General features: G+C 43.6%; 1 long non-coding RNA gene across 2 annotated transcripts in view; it reads left to right on the forward strand.

The window, feature by feature from the left end:
* LOC135330602 (uncharacterized) overlaps window positions 1-18720 on the forward strand; it is a 130556-nt gene that overhangs the window by 77176 nt on the left and 34660 nt on the right. Inside the window, exons 3-5 of one of the 2 annotated variants that reach the window (XR_010392567.1) lie at window positions 7515-7575; window positions 15098-15231; window positions 17220-17331. The exons of the other annotated variant lie outside the window; for it this stretch is intronic. This is a non-coding gene — a long non-coding RNA (uncharacterized LOC135330602). The remainder of the gene's footprint in view (window positions 1-7514; window positions 7576-15097; window positions 15232-17219; window positions 17332-18720) is intronic. 2 annotated transcript variants of the gene reach the window in all.

Consider the following 18720-nt stretch of genomic DNA (forward strand, 5'->3'; position numbering starts at 1 on the left):
TCATGCCCTTCACCCTGCTGGAAGCTGGGAAGAGTTGGTGAAGACCTGGGTGGGGACCCCTGAAATCATCCATGTCCTAGGATAATTTTTAAGGGAAGCACCAAGCAGCTGCAAGTGGAGTGAGTGTCTGTCCCTAGATCCACTGCATTAATATGATCCTCCCATTGCAGAACAACAGGCCACCTCACCTTTTATAGCTGTGCAGACTGGCCAACCTTACCTAGGGTGGCCTACTCAAGTGGCAGACGAATGAATCTGAAACTGGGCTGTTTTATTCTGTGTGATGGAATTCATTGGTGCCAAGTTGTCTGTCCTAAGAATAAATCACCTCTGGACCGATCCTGAAGTCCTTTCTCATTCTGTTTTGGTTCAGCCCTTAGTGAGGCAAAACTGGTATTGAAGCCAAGATCATTTTCTTCTCTCAGTGGAAAACTACAATGATGTCAGGATTTGGCCTGATAAACTAATGATAATTCTCTGCATTTTACAAGCTCTGTTTATACAATGTATTTAAAAGATGTTAGTCACGCTTCAGTACCTGTGTGTGAGCTAGATGGTGAGCGTTTTTGCAAGCTAAGGCAGAAGGAAGCTAAAGGCTGCATCTGTGGCCATGCTGTACACTGATGACCTTTCAGTTATTTTTGCCAATGACCGTCTATGGGAATTAAATGACTCTCCTCAATATCAGCCAGCTGAGGAAGAAAATGTGAGGAGGTATATATACATGTATTTATATATAAAATAGTGGTTCAGCACATGCATGTACAGATGGGTTTTAAAGAAAAATATAATGATCCAAAGGGCCGATTTTAACTTTGCTAAAAGCAGCTAAATGATGCCCCTGCCCTACGTTAAACTGTGCTGCGATCAAAGAGGGCAGATGCCAAGCACTCGTGGTTTTACAGCTTTCAAATAAATATTGGTCAACCTCATAAAAAAGAACATAAGAACAGTGAGTGGATTTTTCCTTTTTTGAGTATTTATTTATTTATTTCCAATATGCTTTAAAGGTACAGTGGGGTGCTGCTGCCGCTGCTGCTGCTGCTCCTCAGAATGTCTGCAAGTATTTTTGTTGTGAATACCGCTTGACCCCAAATTCCGTTAATTTAGATTGGCAGGCTCGATCGCAGAACCTTTTATGGGCTGGCAGATAGAGGGCCCTGGCAGATCTGCTGTGGAGCTGCAAAGTTCCTTACCCAGCTGAAACTTTTTTAAATTCAACACTGTCATTTTTAAATAACAGTGCAATTGCAAAACAAATTGGCAGGTACTTATGAACTGAATACTGCCTGGGGCTCTGTCTTTTCATTTTGCTGACCAGTGTGCCTGGTCTTCAATTTAGAAAAGCACCCAGTAGTTAAAAAGCACTGGTGAAACCTTGTAATGCAGAGCTAACCGCATTGTTCATGGAGAGGGAGATGCCTGCTTTGACTTGTTGATCCCTACAAACTGATTAGCTCTATGGTAGAGGGCATCATTTAAAAATGAAAGTGCTCCAAAGTGTCTATCTAGCTGAGCATGAACTTTCTTTGCAAAGTTTAAGCCTTCTTTCCCAGGTACCACATGAAGCTTCAAGGAATTTGAGAATATTGGACTGGAGGGACCTGTTGGGTCATTGACTCTTAGTGCTCTGTTATCTTGGGCAACCACCTCATATGATCTTTCCTGGACAGTAGATTGCATCAGACACGTGTGGCATCTGTAAATCAATGGAGCGCCACTGAACCTAATCTCTGAAGCCCCAGGTTATACTAAATGAGCATGGCTTTGCAAAAGTACTTTCTGTTTTGATTAGGTACTTGCATTGATGTCTCTCTAAGCATAGTTACCAGAGGCTACTCAGGATGTTTATAACAAGTAGAGGCATTGAAGTCATCTCACAAAGTCCTGCATCACCACTGCATGAGGCCTGTAAACTGCCAATCTGCTAGTCAGTCTATAAATTCATTGGTTAATCTGTCAATAAGGCAAAGTTATGTGTAATGATGTGAACCAAAAGCCAAAATAAACAAAGCGCTGTGTTTGGAAGGTTGCCTCTCTTGGGCTTTGATGACACAGCGGAAGATGCAGCTTTCATAGGTCAGGATCTTCAGCTGGTTGTCTTGAAGGAAGGACAGAGCCCAGGAAGCACCAATAATAGACAGCATCCTTGAAGGCATTTCAGCTGCCATGAACCAGGATGATGCAGAATAAGGTGTGCCTCAAGAGGCAGTAATTTCCAGCCATTAGCCCTGAGCAACAGTCATGCACCTTGGGATCACGTGTCATACAGGTGGGCCTGAACTGTGCCTTGTTAAAAATGCTCTATTTACACAATATAGTGTGCAATGGGGCTGCAGAACAGAGGGTGCCTTAAAGCCTCCATGAGGATCTCAAGTCACAGGACTTTTTGAGCTATGCCACTGAGATGTGACACTGAGCTCAGGGGCCAAGGGGAGTATGTGCATACAGTATGGATTTCCACTTATCTCTGAGTAAGCACCCTAGATATATACAGTATGGATTTCCACTTATCTCTGAGTAAGCACCCTAGATCTTAGCATTCACTGAGGCCGTGATAGACCCTGCTGCAGATGCTTCATGGCCAGCGTCTTTGATTGCTTAGGTAATTCAGTCACTTCTCTGGGGAAGATCTGCCCAGGATATTTACCAGCACCTTCACTTCCTAGTGAGCACTGCAGTAAAAGCCGTTGTACTCGGTGAGTCACTGGCATTGTAAGTGATCTATTTCTGAATGTTGTTTGGAAACACCAGTCTGCCACCCTGCTCAACGGAGATGGGATCATGAGTATGTTTTCTCAAAAATACTTTCAAATACAGCTCTGGGTAGTCTAACCTAGGACGGCAGAGGCAAAGATAGCATGAAGAACTGTCTGTGCCAGCCAAGGGCAGCCAAGAACATTTTGAAAAAGGTGTGAGAGGCCCTTTTCCCCACTTACCAGCATATCTAGAAGCAGTGAAGAATCTAATCAGAAACAGGATACTTCAGAGTGTTGAAAGTCCCTGCTACTTACTGCTAGTGTCTATATTCCCCCTCCAAAGGCATGTGATAAGATACTCACCTCCCTTACCACCCCCCAAGCCTCTTCGTGTATCCATCTTAAGTGTATACATCTTCAAGACTACTGATTTTTTCAGAGGATTATACTTACTCTAAAAGTCAATTGCATTTAAAATAAAAGTTGAGACAGGCAGAATCACTATTTCCTTCTCCAGAAAAATGGCCTCTGTAGCCATCTGAGACAAGGAACTCAATTTGAAAGGCGGCAAATATGCTGTTTCCTGACATTTAATGTTTAAAAACTATTCCATAATAAGAAACTGTGTGAATAGGAGATGTATGAAATAAAAAGGTGTTAGTCTTTACCTTTCAGCATGACAGAAGTATTTACAAGAATATACATGCAAGAATTTTCGTCTGGTAAGCATGGAGGATGTTGAGGTTTTGGTCACTTGTTGAATACTTGTCGTTTTGCCCCCACTGAAAGAAATATCTGCACATACTTCAAAATTGTTACTTCATTAATACAAATATTTTTGTCCTTGTAGTCACGAAAATTCATGCAATACGTTATGACCATGAAAAAAGTTAAGGAACCCATTGCTCTTTAAGGCAAAAATCTTTTGTTCCATGGCTTTCTCAGAAATGTGAACCATCTAGCATTGGGTGAGTCTTTTGGTCAGTTGCCTCTGCACATTGACTAGTTCAGCTGATTTATGGCCACATGAACTCTTTTTCAAATTTCTGGCTAAGAGCGTCAAAAGTTCTAAAACAATCTTAGAGGTTTTGAGTCCTTTTCCTCTAGGGAAGGGAAGTTTGTGTATGTGTGGTTATTCTGGGAAAGCCTATGGTTTTCATTTATCTCCCAAGGGGGCAGACATCTCTTCCAAGCCTAGTATTGAGAAAAAGGACCTCAAGAAAGAAGATGCAACTTGGGAGGCTGATCTGCAGTTTCTCTTTCTAAAGCTTTTTGAAGGTGAAGATATGAGCTATGAATATTTGGAACTCTGTCACCTGGACACTCTTTTCCCTTTACAATGATCTTTCTTGCAAGTGTAATATAAGAAGCTAGCAAAGTAATTCCAGCGCACCCACACAGAGTGGGTGGAAGAGGTATTTGAAAATTAAGTGTATTATTTGGAAGCTTCTCTGAATGCTTTTTGCTTTCCTGTGGGGAGGAAGGACCTAGTGGTCTTTGGTCCTCTCTTTTTTTTATCCTTTAACTGGCCTCAAGAACCAAAATTATCAACCATTTCTGTGCAAGCAGTGTGCTAACATGTACTCAAAATCAGTTGTGTTCTGAGAGCAGGCTGGTGCTTACTGGCAAGGTAGGATATAAAAATACGCCATAGCTCTCAGTTTCTGCCTCTTTTCACACTACTCTGATATCCCCAATAAACCCCTCTGGCTTCTCTCTTGTGCATCTCACATGCCAAGCATATCAGCACACCCTAAAACCCTTGTTTTTTACGAGTGTCTCCCTCAAGATCCTAGACACCGTGTGCATTCATTGCTTTCCCCATCTGACACTGCGAAGCTTTACAGAAAGCCCAGCTTTGCAATGGGTATCTCTTGTCCTGGCTTAGCGTATCATGAAACAATTGCTTTTCTGTGTTTTGCAAACAGCAATCAAAATGCTCTTATGGCTGCTCCACTACTAGGCTCAACATAACTCATAGCATAAAGAACTGTTTCTCTGGCTTTGTTGATGCCCTGAGTGTGACACGAGGTGATGCTCTAAAAAAGAGAGGGACTACTTGTGCTTTTGCGAGCATTTCTTACAAGGCTGACTGCTTTGCTGGATTTGGGGCCTTAGGTGTAGTGCAGAATGGGGAATTTAGGAGTGTTTATTCACCAAGTTGATCAGGCTAGTGGCACACATCACGAGAGACTTGGACTATTCCATAAACAAGGGATCAGACTGCTTCAGTGGAATCTCATTTATGGACTGGAAAGCTTTGTTGCTGATGAAAAAAATTAAAAACATAACAAAAGTAACAAATACCCAGATCCTAATAAATTGCTGTTGCTATTGAGATTGACACGCTTAGATGTGAGTTAGGTCAGGGGTTTCCTGCTGGCCTCACTGCCCAGAAGCAGTTAAGGCACTAGGTAGACAGAGGTATTGGACTTAAGCAGTCTTAATGCTGAAAGAAAATTGCATGGCCTGTGTGATGTAGACTAAAAGATCCTGATCATCTCATCCATCCTTAAAATCCAAGGCACTGACCTTCTTGAATACATGATTCATCTATTGCCAGGAAGGTGAAAGTCCAGCTGTTAATGAGTTGCTTCATTGTGTACAGCCTTCGAAGCCAGGCCTCTGCAATCAGCTCAGCTGAATTCTTTGGACTCCTTCCCGTCACTTGATCCTAATCATGAGTCTGCACCTGGTCCAGCTTTCTGTCTGGGACAATATGTTAAAAATTCATTGTTGCACTTTTTTTTTTTTAATTGACTTTTTCTTCCCCTTTGAGTTAAATGAATGCTTATAGGATGAGAACTGAACAAAGCCAATGGAATGAATTGTGGGGGAGAGCCACAGGCACCACTCATATTCAGGGGAAATAAGGAGTATCCAGCTGTATCCTGCCTGCCTACTTTGATGTCTTTGGCTGGGAGAGTGTCAAGCAGGCGATTCAGACCACCTACTCTCCAGGCTGTGGCTCCCTCAGTGGTCAAAGGGGAAAAGAAACCGTGACTGTGCACCTGTAGTGTGCCTCGTGAGTCCTTCTCCATCGAATGCAGAGGGAGCTGGTGCTTGGCAGCCCTGGGCACTACATGGTTTCAAGTGTTTATCGCTTTCTTGATCTTAGATGCTGTAATATGGGACTGTGTCCACCTGAGGCACCACACGATGGAGTTTGAATGCATCTTGCTGTGAGCACACTGTTTGTGTTTGCCTCACTGTTTCTGATGCTTGTGAAGAGATTAATAATAACCTCAGATGCTGTGCTGTTTGCTTTACCTACACACATTAGGCAATGTCAGGACAATTTTTGACTGGCCTGGAGGGGTCAGCCTGGAGACTAGTGTGTCTGAGGTAAATCCAGGCAGCATTTCAACTTGCTCTTGACTGTATTAAGTCTTTTGTGTTTCTTTGTTTTAAACACTCCTTGGGTTTTTCCCCCCGCCTCCAAACATGAAAGGCATGAGGAGGGGTGAGAAGGCTGAAAAAGCAAGGCACTTAGGAGATGATGCTCTACTCCTTAGTCTTTGGAAGAAATGAGGGCTCAGATCTCTTACTCAAGCATCTCTGTACACTTGCAAGTCAGGTGAGAGACAGAGAAAACTACCATAACTATTGCGGGCACAAAGGAAACCCACAAAGGCAACTTATCTGCTAGGGCCTGTCCAGCTGCTGCTTATCATCCATGTTGCATCTGGCTTTTCACAGTACATCTGTTTAGCATAAATAACCTTTTTATTGGTGTCTTATGGTACATCCAAACAATGAAGAGAAGGAAAAAGAGACACCGTAAATAAATTTTACAATGTCAGTAAGAGCATTCACATTAAGGGAAACTATTTTGACTGAACGCCAATTCTTAATAAATTGCTATTATTCTGGTGTTTTTACAAAGACCACAAGGAAAAAGAGAAAAACCCCAGAAATGTCTGAAAAATGGAAACATTGAATGTCGCTGCTCAATCACACCTTTTAATCACAAATACTTCTAGGCTGTTCTCCCAGCAAATGAGGTACCAAGATTTTTTTTTCTTTTGGTGTCTATCTGAAAGCCTCTGGCATAAAAAAAGACCGTGAGTCACTCACTGGCTGAGCTCCCTTTCCTGAATGCTCCCTGTTTGGCTCTGTTTGAACCCATGTTACCAGTCCTCAGTCTGAATAGGCTTTCTGGCATCTTGGGGTTCATCTCAGAGCCCAGCGCTCTGCAAAGGTGCCTGCGCTGCCTCTGAGCCAGGAAGCTCAGCCTCAGGAGCAGGGAGCTATCATGTTGTTGCCCAGCCAGAGCATCACATTAAGGAGCAGCAATGCTTCTTAAGTAGGTTTTGCTTAGAAGGATGCCCATAGCCTTAATTTCCGGTTACTGACTCCTTGTTTGGTGTAACTTCTCAGAAATGGGACCTTATAGTCCACTTAACCAAGACCTGAGGAACTCTGCTCAGCTGTCAAAATCTCCCCACCCCCAGAGCTAAAACATAATCTTTCTGAAACGTCACCTCCTAGGTATTCCAGGTTTAACTCTATATGGCCATGTGAAATTTGTAGCTACCACATAGACTTTGCAAGGAAATTTCTATACCAAAGAGGTTTCATGGCAAACCGTAAGATACACACAGATGCCAGCAGCATACTGCACAGTGAGAGATGTCTCCTCCCACAGAGTTCCTGTCACTAGGCATCATGGGGACTGGCGTTAGTATTCCAGGGGTACCAGCAAATCTTTTCTTTTTTTCCAGTGATGATGACATTAAGACCTATTTTATTATGTATGTTTTACAGCCTCTTTCACCCTCAATGCATCATTTGGTTAATGCCTGTCTTCTGCAGGGATTCTGGAAGCTGCTGCATTTGTCTGGGATTTCCATGCCAAGAGGAGCCCTTTGCTGATGTAAGGCCCCAGCACCGCAGGAAGCGGGTACCTAACATGTGGGTGCCCTGGAAATCTTACATTAGAAATAAGGAAGCCCTAATTGCTGTTGGAAAATCAACTGCCAGGCTAACATTGATGGATGCTATTTGGAAGGTCATGTCCCAGTGTTCAGGCAGCAGCAGGAGTGTACTGAGAATAATACCAGAGGATGGGGATCTTAAGCCACACTGGTGACATCATTTTCCCTCCAAAGGAGCTTGCAAATGCATTAATCACCACAGGTACTGCTTTCCAGGGAGGATTTGTTGGACAACATGGCTGTGCTCCTGAACAATGTTGTGGATGGTGCTAGGTCTGGGGCGATTGGCATATACAGATCAGAATAAGTAAGTCAGGCCTTATTTCCTTCCAGAGATGCAGGCACTAGTAGGCTGTGACATTTTCAGGGGGATCCTGCTATTGTCTCTTTTCCCAACATGGTGTTTGGAGCTGTACCCAGACATTTGGGGGTTTGTGCAGAAAAAGCAGTCTTGATGATGGTGGAGGTGAGAGGGCTCAGCCTGCAGAAGTTTTAGGAAACCAGCACTCCTGATTGTAGCCTGCTGCACCCACCACAAGGTGTCTTAGCCAGGGAAGAGGGTCCTGGGCCTAAACAAACTCTTTTGCCATTTTGCACACCCCAGAAGTGTGTTTATAATGAAATAGGGCCCGAGCCCAGTGAGCCAGAGGGAATGAGGGATGTTGTATGAGCTCACATGCTTGCTTCATGGAGCAATTTTAATGAGTAATTGATTGCTAAATATATGTGCTGCTTTGTGGTGAAACATCATGGTACTTTGATATGGACCAGGAACTGAAAGTTTCTGTTGTGCTTATTTTTTAAAAACTTTTGGCCTTCTGATTGATATGGGGTATTTTGTGCCTGATTGATTAATTTTATGTATGCTTTTGGGTGAGTGTTGATTTACTTGCTGAATTCAAGATCAGCTTTAATGAGCTCTTAGTGGGTGTTGGTTTGGGGACACAGGGTGCCATATTATTGGTTTGTCTAGGTTGCTCACTGTTTTGTTAGACTTCAATAAGAAAAATTCTGGCATAGCGACAGCTTCCCACTTCTCTGCAATTAGACAACAACAGAGCTTAAACAGACAACAGACTTTATTAAACTCACATGTACATACATAACAAGTAGACACTTTAGAGCAAGCGAGTTTGACCTACTGGCCGATAGCAACAAACAGATCTATTCTTTCTTAACTCCCAAACCAGGTGCAATCAGGAAAACAACAACTTCAGCTGAAGTGCCAGGCTGTGAACTAAAAGGGAAAAACAAAATGCAGATGTCTTCAAGGATATCGATATCTGCTCTCTTCTTTGCCACAGCTGTTTTCTTCCACTCTCTCTCTTCTCCTACATCTGGGGCAGGACAATATAGCCACATAGGTCTCCTTGGGAGAAGGCTGGGGCAGGGGCTCAGAGCCCTGGGAAATGCCTTGCAGAGCTCCATGTAGCAAGGGCAGAAAGCTGGGATGCTGCTGGAATGCTGGGGTGCATTCAGCCATGGCTCTCCCAGGTGCTGGCATCTCTCTGGGCACTGTGAATCCACTGTGGGAATGCTCAAACCAGGGGGACTCACAACGGCATTGTAACCATGAATATCTGTACTGATGCAACTGAAACCCTGGTGGTTGTTTTTTCCTCTTCCACAGGACATGGCTGTGCCCCCTAGATCAGTTGGCTGTGTGTTAGGAAGAACATCCTTCCTGGACAGAGCAGAAGTTAGCTAGGACTTTGGAGCTGGTAGTGGTAGTGCTGGGAGCACACCAAGGGGAATATTTGCTTTCAAATTCCAAACAGGAAACCATAAGCAGATTCAACTTGCAGGGAGCATGGTGTGGGAGTACGCACAGAGACACGGAACCCGGGAATCGCAGGAATGCTGGTGGAGGACTTTTCAGACTTTGTAGTGCATGGCTGCAGTTAGCCAGGCAGTGAGGTAAGTCACAGCTCTTCTCTTGGGACTGGGGAGCACCTGTGAGCTGCTCTTACCTTGGGAAATGGCAACAGGCCCTTCCAGGGCAGACAAGTGGGTGGTGCTGGCAAGAATGTGAGCATCAGTTCTTTCTCAGTATTTAGAGAAGACACACAGACACACACTAACTTGTCATGCTCTCTTTAATTTGATTTTTTTATGACAAACAAGCCCAACTGTCTAATGTCCTGTGAACAAAAAGGAGAAAACAATTATTTTGTTAGCTGAAGGGAAAAAGCCATTTGCTTTGCTTCAGTAAGCAAAACATGAATTGGCAATTATGAGGTCCAAAGGACCATACAATTTTCTACAGTACCAGCTTGTTGTTGATGTTTCTTTTCCAGTATGATATAATAGCAGGATGAGACAAAAGGATACGCAGCAGGCTTGAAAGGTCCTTGCTCTCTTGAGTAGTGCCAGTCAAGCCAATGGGTAAATGTGTGCAGAAGAGGACTGCACTGAAGTTCTGCTGGTAGGTGAACAGTAATCTTGCCAAACAAGGCACCCCATTCAATCTGTTTTCAGTGATTTAAAACTGAGCTAGAAAATGTAAATCCAGGCAGGAACTTGGCATTTAAATTACCCACTTGAGAAGACTGAGATTTTTTTTTAATACTATTTTAAAAAATGATAATCCTGAGGGATGTGAAAGGAGTTAGGGCATGGAGATGACAAGAAAACAGAGTCCTTTCATATGCTGCTTGCCATTTAGGTAACTTTTCAAGCAGCATTTTTGACTCTTTTTTTTAAATGTAGAACTCTCTCAGACAAGTTTGCAGCATGAGCAGACTGAAGTTTGATCTTTTCAACATACATGATCCTGGTGTAGAGATAGCTCTTTCCTGTATGTCCATGCTGTTGGTAGTGTACACATACACTCACCAGGCTTCAACCTTAGGAGATGCTAGCATTATTAGAAATGTTGCAGCTGATGTACCTATGCAGTAACTAAGGCATTTGGCAAAGTCATGGACTCAAATGATCTTTAATGAAAGATATATATATATAGATAGATAGATAGATACAAAATTAAAGTCCAATATACATTGGATAAATACATACTGTAGGATAAATACATACCATACATAAAATTAAAAATACATGTATTGAAGAGCATTTCTGGTAATAACCTGCTACAAGATTAACAAAATAAGTAAGAACTTGCTGAAAATTTTCTTAATTGGCAGTGCTAGAAAATAGTAATTAAAATAATAAGTATATATTATCAGTGGAAAGATAACTTAGAAAGCAGGGTATTAACCTGGGCGTCAGCAAATCTCTCTTCATTTGCCTGCACTGTCAGACTCCTCTTGTGTGACTACTGATCATATCAGTTCAGTATTCAGGTATCTGACATGTTAAAATCAATGGCTGGTAATGTTTTTTGAGGGTGCTGCCACAGAGTGTGGGCGTGAAGAATATTCGGGTGGTTCTGCTAAACTGTGAGCTGAGTTAACAACTGGGAGTTTAGCCTAGAGAAGATAATGTTACCGATCTTTAGGGACCTAAATCTATGCATTCAGCACTAGTGACCAGAGAGCCACCTCTCCACCACCCTGCAAGCCATCCCTCCACCACCATCTGGCCATTGTGGCCATGCCCTAAGATGCTGTGCTGCTCTACTATGCTGTGGCTTGGGGTGGCTGGCTCCTCAGCCCAAGCCAAAGTTCCTCAATAGGAGTGTCCATTTCAGTATTCCCAAGGGCCATCATATATCTGTTATTTTTGTTGTTATTTGTGGGTTTTTTTCCCCCTCTGGATAGGCCCCCTGTTTTTTATTTTTTTTCCACCTGGAAAAGCTGACCTGGCAGATTCTAGGTTTAACTTAAGATTTCCAGATGCCTGGTCATCCCAGCCTTGATGGCCAGATGATACTGCTTTATTTTGACAGTGTGGTCATAGGATAGGTCAACCCAAGAGCTCCTTGTGTCATTAATCATTATCAGCATTTTGTTTCATTTTTCCTTCCAGAAGGACTTCATGGAAGCTGTGTAGTGTATGATGTCCACTGCTTTGGGGCATGCTGGGTGGACCTGCTGCCCATGTCCTGTGTGTGAGTGCTAATTTCAGCACTCTCTCCCATCAGGTACAGTGTGCATGTTGAGGCATCCCCGGAGGGACTCTGCATTGGCCAGCCTCTCTGGGACCACTTCCCATAAGGATGCTGAAAGAACAGAGCACAGAAAACATCTACGGTGGGGTGTGCAGATGTCCTTCACTCACACGGGGTGTAGGAGATTGAGGTTTAACTGTCTGCTCAGCCTGATTTGGCAAGAGGTCTTAGTAGGGGGTCTACTGGACAGTAGTGCAGTCTTCCTGTGAGTCACTGACCCCTCAGCTAGTGCTGTAAAATGGAACAGCTCCAGCAGGAGAGACTCAAAATCCTCCTCTAGGTAACCTGTTAGTTGCTTGGTTCCACTTGTTAGTTACCTGTTTGCTGCAGACATGAATTCTCCACTCTGCACCTGGGTTTGGGGTGAAGGGGAAACAGGAGCAGGTCCCAGGGCCTGGGGGTGGCATGCACATGCCGTGGGCCTGCTCAGCTGCCAAAGCCATCTAATGGTGCCCAGGCTGTCTGTGAGGTGCCTGTGCAGCTGGGCACTGGAGCCACAGCAGGCACTAGAGAGTCTAGTCCTCTCAGAACTAGACACGAGCCCTTAGAGTGGTGAGATGCCAACCAGGGTGGTGCCATGTGAGCAGTGTGTGCACACCGTGCTGGGGGGCCCTCATGACTGGGGATGGGAATGCCCCATCCTTGGCCTTTTCCTTCCCTCTACACTGGCATGTTCATGTACCTTTGAGGCTACAGCCTCAAGTAACCCTCCCGAAGGTCCCATCAGTGAGCACGGTGGGCAAAGCTGCTTACGAGTCACATTGCCCAGTACATGCCTTAACTCCAAGGTTATTCTTTGTCCTCTTGTCTGATTACAGTCCCCCAGTTGTGCAGTTTGTGCCACATTTAAATTCAGATAACATTTATAACTCACTTTGTTGAAAAGCAACCCATGATATAGTCGTTGCCTCTTCCTCTTCCAATTTGCACTTGCTCACAGTGCCCTCCTTGCCCCTCAGTGCTTTCTGCTCCCTCAGCATGAGCATGCATCATCACTTTTATCAGCCTTTAGGAACCACTGATAACTCCCTTGCCAGTGCACCATTAACACACTGGAGGAGGGCAGAGGATACATAATTCAGGGCTGCAGAGCTGTGGTACACTGGGAGGGGAAGCTGAGATTGCTATGGCATGTCAGCGCACTGCCAGCAGCAGGGCACAAGCTACCAAAAGCAAATAGCTGTGATAGCATTCAGCTGTGCTGCTAGTGCTTTAACACAAGGGTATTGTCACAAAATGGTAGTTCACAAACATCAGTCACAGGAAGATACTGACCGCACCACAGGCGTTTGCTGCTTGAAGCAGGATGGCGGTCTCAGTTACCCCGGTGTCACAGCTTTTTGCTACTGCTGCTACATTAATGTCAATCATTGGATGTGACCGATGGGAGCTTTTGTGAGAAGTGACCCTTGTGGCATACGATTTAATAACTCGGAGAGTTACAGTTGTCTGAGGAAAATGCTTTGAATGAAAGCTTCAGTAGGACTAGTTAATGAGCAGAAAAAAGCAACCTGAACACCCAGCAATCAACTGTGGCTAAGTTATTGAATTTGCTAACTCCTTGCATCAGAGAAAAACTCTGTTTTCTAGCATTTTGTTGGTGCTCTAATAATCTTTTTATGGGATGAAATCATTGGGAAAATTCACTGGACTTTGGATCAGGCCCTTAGAAAAGACAGTGATCAACAGTTGTTGCCTGAATTTAGATTCAGGTTCGTGGCTTACTCACATTTCTGGTTTTTGTACAAAACATATATTCCCTCATGCGTTGATGGCTGAATAGATGTGGTTCAGCTGTTCCCCTGTTGTGTGACCCAGTCAACATCCCAGTCTCTCCTAATGGGGAAGACTCAGTTCATTTATCACTCCCCTTCCCCAAAATCTGCCTTGAATGCTATCCATATAAGCTTTAAATATCTATGGGATTGCTTAAGTGGGGAGTGGGAACAGGGTTTGATAGAGGTGATTTGGTACCCCCTGTTTGTATATGCACATACAGTGGTGATTGTGAAATTGGGTTGTGCTGGATTAGCCCCCCCCTTGTCTTTGTCCTCATCCACATCCCTTACCTACCCCTGACTCCCATGGAAAGTCCTCTTTGTTGGCATGCCAACCATTGTTTCCTAGCATACTTCTCCTATAAATCCCTGTTAAGTGTATATTCTTGGCTCTCCAAGAAGGTACAAGAGCTGCAGTGAGTAGTTACAGGGAACGTGTATATGTAAGGCAATTCATCATTAGCCAGAGCTTTTTTCAAAGAATTCTTAACTTCATCTTTTGTTGCTTCACCTAAAGGAAAGGTCAAAGGAAGGTGCAGAGAAAATGAAAAGCACGTAAAAGGTGGAGTAGCTTTGTACTGCATTGAGGGATCTTCTATGCCTTGCTTGTTATGTAAAACCCATCAGAAGGAGAGGGGAATAAACAAAAGAATTTTCTTCTCAGCATGTACTGGGACCCAGCACTGCAAATAAATGCATTGTTAGTTGAAATCAGTGTTTTGGTTTCTCCCTTCCTTTGTGAGATGCTGTAGAGGAAGCAGATTAAAGATTGCCAGCTTTCTGGCAAAATATACTGGTGGCATCATAATGACTTCATTATGGTCTCTAAATGAGCTAACAGACTTCTAATGTGCTCAGGAAAAAAATAGGCATTATGAACATGCACCCAGGTGTAGGGTTAACCCCTTCTTTGGTGCCCCTTGCTTTGAGCCCTGCTACAGCAACTCAAGTCATGGCTCAGCAATCTACTATCTGGGCAGTAAAGGATTTAATTCAACAGCTGCGTGCCAGCTAATTGAAGCTGTATTTGCTTGAGAATTCATCTACAATGCAAGCAACATGGTAGGTGTTTGTTTGTTTGTCTGCTTGTCTGCTGGTGGCTAGGAATGCTGCCCCTAGGTGGAAGGGCCTGTGCCATGGTGCAGAGACTCTGTAAGGCCCTGGATCCCAAAGCTTCTTTTATTAAAAGGGCTTTCAGAAGTGGCTTATATGACATACCCCTGTTTTTGCTTTTCCCTATTGGTTTACATGCTGTGTAAAACCTGTTCCCTGGTGGAAACAGATTCAGCAGGCAGGAGGTCAAATTCTGCCCAAACCAACTCTCTGCCTGCCTTACTGATGTCTTCTTACGGATGGTGCCGAACCACTTCCCGGTTGGCATCACTGGACCCAGACTCTTACTCTGGTCATCACAACACCCTTAACCCTCCTGGCCACGTCCTCTCAGGCTTCATTACTTTCTGCTTCTAATCTCCGCTGTTGCTTGAGCTTCTACCTTGTTTTTCATTTCCAGATTATGTAAAAATCTTCAAGAATCTTTTGGTGAGCCATATGTAGCTCTGCTGTATTTGCTTTTGAGGTTTTCTGGATGTAATAATATGGGTATTTTGGTTTCAGAATGAGAGCATTGATGCACAAGATGTTCTACAGACACTCGGTAAAGCTAACATTTCCAGAACAAGTGGGACTTTTATTGCATACACAGACCAGCTATGAAGCACTTGTTCAGGAATCTCTGAGACTGCCGCCTGGTAAGGGTCCTGCATAAGAACTGATACTGGTTGGTACCTTTGCTGTATGGTGGGGTGTACACATATAGTGGGAATTTCTGGGGTGTGCAAGTGTCTGTTAGCTCTGCTGCCCAGGTCTCACCGCATCTGCCAGAGGTCCAGAAATCCCAACAAACACAGGAAGTCGTGAAAATGTCCTGCAATGTCCTAAAAATAGGCAGAATTTCTAGGTGGAAGAAGAGCACATATTCAGGAAAACATGAGAATGTCAAAATAAAGTTGTCTTCAAAGTACAGCTACTGCTATCTTGTTCCATGAATAGTCGAGCTTAGGTATCCTGTTATCTGATGAATTTATATCTGGAGGATGACTTTGATATGTAGGAAGATGCAGTATCTCATGAAGCTCTTGTTTCACTGGAGTCATTCATATGGCCACTTTCTCTCTCATATGATGCTTAATACAGGGTGAATTCATACTACAGCCTGTGGATGATGTGGTCAAGATGAGGACTCTTCTAGGATCTCTGTCTTCTGCCTGCCCCTTACTTTCATGAACTGTGTAGGATTTTTGTATCTTTGAGATGCCTGTTCACCTGTCAGATGTGACTGAACTTCATCATTAGGTCATTATGACAGCAGGACAGGAGACAGACACTTACGCATAGACAGTATGACCATATTCGATTTCCTTCCTTAGGAAAAGAGGCCAAAATCTGCTGGCACAGTTCCTGCTCTTTCACCACCCAGTGAGCTGAGTCTCTCTGGTGGGGGAGCTACCCAGGAAAATCTGCAAAGTTATTTCATTATCACCTTTCAGATTCTCCTTCCCTGGGCTTCTGTGACAAGTGTAGCTCGAACAACAGCAGTACACTATGAGTGCTGCTGACTGTGCTCTGTAGTATTGTTTCCTTACTTTTGGGCTTCCCTAGTCTACATCCATCTGTTGTCTTTAGTCATAGTCTATAAGCTCCCTGGACCAGAGTTTGGCTGGAGGTTTACACTGTTCCTAGCACCATGAGATCCTAACCTGAAGACTGAGGTTCCTACCTCTGGTGCTTGCTTGTATTACAAGAGTACAGAGCTGCATCCACAGAGGTAGAAGTAGTAATGACTCCACCCATTCCCTAGCAGAGGAATGGTTCATCACGCTTCTTTGAGAGTCAAGTACTGTGCCTTAAAAAAGGGGATCCATACCATATGTTAAGCTGCTACTGTTATGTATTCATTCCTCTTTCTGCCTCTGGGGCAGTGGAAGTATCTAGGAAACTAACTGGACAGCAAACCAGTTAGAAGGACCATTGCTTAAACCAGCTTGCACATAAAATGTCAAGAGAATGAGAGACATGTCTGAAGTACTATTCTGCAAGGCCAAGATGTCCAGGGCAGTGCCCCTCAATCTTGCCAACTGAAGGTCATCAACCCTTTCTCTAAAAAGACCATCCATCTTCTGCTGCAGTATTGCCAATGGTTTTCATTTGCAACCAAGTAAAAAGGAAATTAAAACAGGAATACTCTTTTGCAGTTTTGATTTGCTCTCCCCCTATTTCATTGGATCCTGTGGCTGCTTCTGTGTGTGGGGTATGTTAAAGAAAAGACCAGTTTCAAGCCTGTTGCACTCACTTTCAGAAGCCTTATCACGGGTCTTCGGTGAGCAGGTTGAGAACACCTTGGTAGAGCCAAACAGCAGAGCCCAGAAGTCTAGTTGGCATGTTTCAAAGGGGCTAAATTTCTTAAAAAGCAGCAGCAATGCTGTACTTCTTTTATTGGTCAAAGCCATGTTGAATAGTCCTCTGTAATGACAAATTCCAGTGGGATAGTCGGTGTGCCTGATCTATGCAGATTTACCATGCTCTGTGCTATCCTTGCCAAAACTGATGACCGTATGCAGATGTATGTGTGAGAAAAGATGGTTGGGACTGGTTTATAAACAGTATATAGTGAACAGTTCTTCTGTAAAGCAAGCTATTGTTTATGTATGACTGCATCACTACTGCATCTTCTTTTTAGGATGTCTGTAAGAAGTGGGCAGTCGCCTTCAGCAAGTGTGTAAGTGGCTTGGCTGTTCTGTGGAGAATAGAAAACAGAGAGAGAAGCTTTTTGATTGAGCGTAAAATTTAAGGTATCACTGGCTATTATCCATATCTTCTACTCCTCTGAGACTGCAGTAAGGCATGCCCAGGGGTAATAAAAGCTGTTGATCTGGCATGAATAATTCCTGAGATGATGTTCTATTTAAACATTCACTCCTTTCAAGCTATTTTCTTGCTTTAAAACTGCTTTCTAATGTATGCAGCTTAAGAGCTTTTTGTAACAAGCAGAGATCCTCGCTACACATAGGTATCATTTGTGAACAACAAAGTCACCTTAGAAGAGCATGTGGATTTTTTTTTTAGAGACACGAGCAGCTTCTTTTGTGGGAACCATTTATTAACATAGATACTATGCATAAGGAGCAGAGAGTCGTCTTCTGCTCCCACTGAGGGTAGATATTCGGGCTAAGATCTTCAGATAGATTCTGGTATCTGGGAATCTTAGGTCACCTGGAAATGGTGGCCTCTGTGCTTTGCTATTCACTAAAATGACCAGGAGCAAGACAGGACTTGAAAGGCCTACAGCCAGAACCCCAGTGGTGTGGGCTGATTCTACTGGAGCAGTCCCAATTCATACCGGATGGAGATCTGGCCATGCAGACTGAGGCCATAGTCATGGATTTTTTTCCCCCCTGCATTTACTGCCACATCTTCAAAAATCTGGTGACCAGCTCTTGCTCTCAGTTCATGACTGCAGCCTGATTGCACTGCAATCGTACTGGTTCAAATCTTCCTTTTTTTCTGACATTTTTCCATGGAAATTAGAGGAAAAATACTGCGCACAGTGCCTCAGCTTCCTATTCTAATACTGTGAATGTTTTATGTAGATGAGCCAGCTTTGTTCCTGGTAGCATGTTTGCATAGGATTTCGATGCAAACTTTCCCTGTAGGGACAATGAATGTATCACCTGGGAGAGCAGCTGGTTTGCATACCATCTCAGCTACTAAGCTGTTCAGTGCCAAAAGTGGATGGTCTGTAGCACCTGTGAAATGTCTTTCATTCATGCTAGCATAAAGCTAAGCAGCAGTTGAGTTTGCATGCTCCAACTACCTTTCTATTTGCTACTCTAAAGGTGAAACCTACCACCAGTATGGAGAACATATTCATGAGTGAAAGTTTATTGACAAGGAAACAATTGAAGGAACTGAGCACTTTCCAAAAACAATAAGTGGGCTTTAAGGAAGGTATATTTGAGGGCAAAATTCTTCTTGTTACTATGCAACACCCCTTGTGAGGATACAACACCCAGCAGAAATATGCCAGAGTAAGTGGGAACGAGACTGTTTATGTAGGAGAAAACAAAATGATCTTGTAAGAAGATAAAGCTATAAGGCAATCCTAAGTCCTTTGAAGGTGACGCGAACACTTCCACTATTTTTAAACAAGCTTTGGATGAGGCCTATAACGAGTACAAAGT

Source organism: Dromaius novaehollandiae, chromosome 1, assembly GCF_036370855.1.
Source record: "Dromaius novaehollandiae isolate bDroNov1 chromosome 1, bDroNov1.hap1, whole genome shotgun sequence".
In the NCBI taxonomy this organism is placed as follows: domain Eukaryota; kingdom Metazoa; phylum Chordata; class Aves; order Casuariiformes; family Dromaiidae; genus Dromaius; species Dromaius novaehollandiae.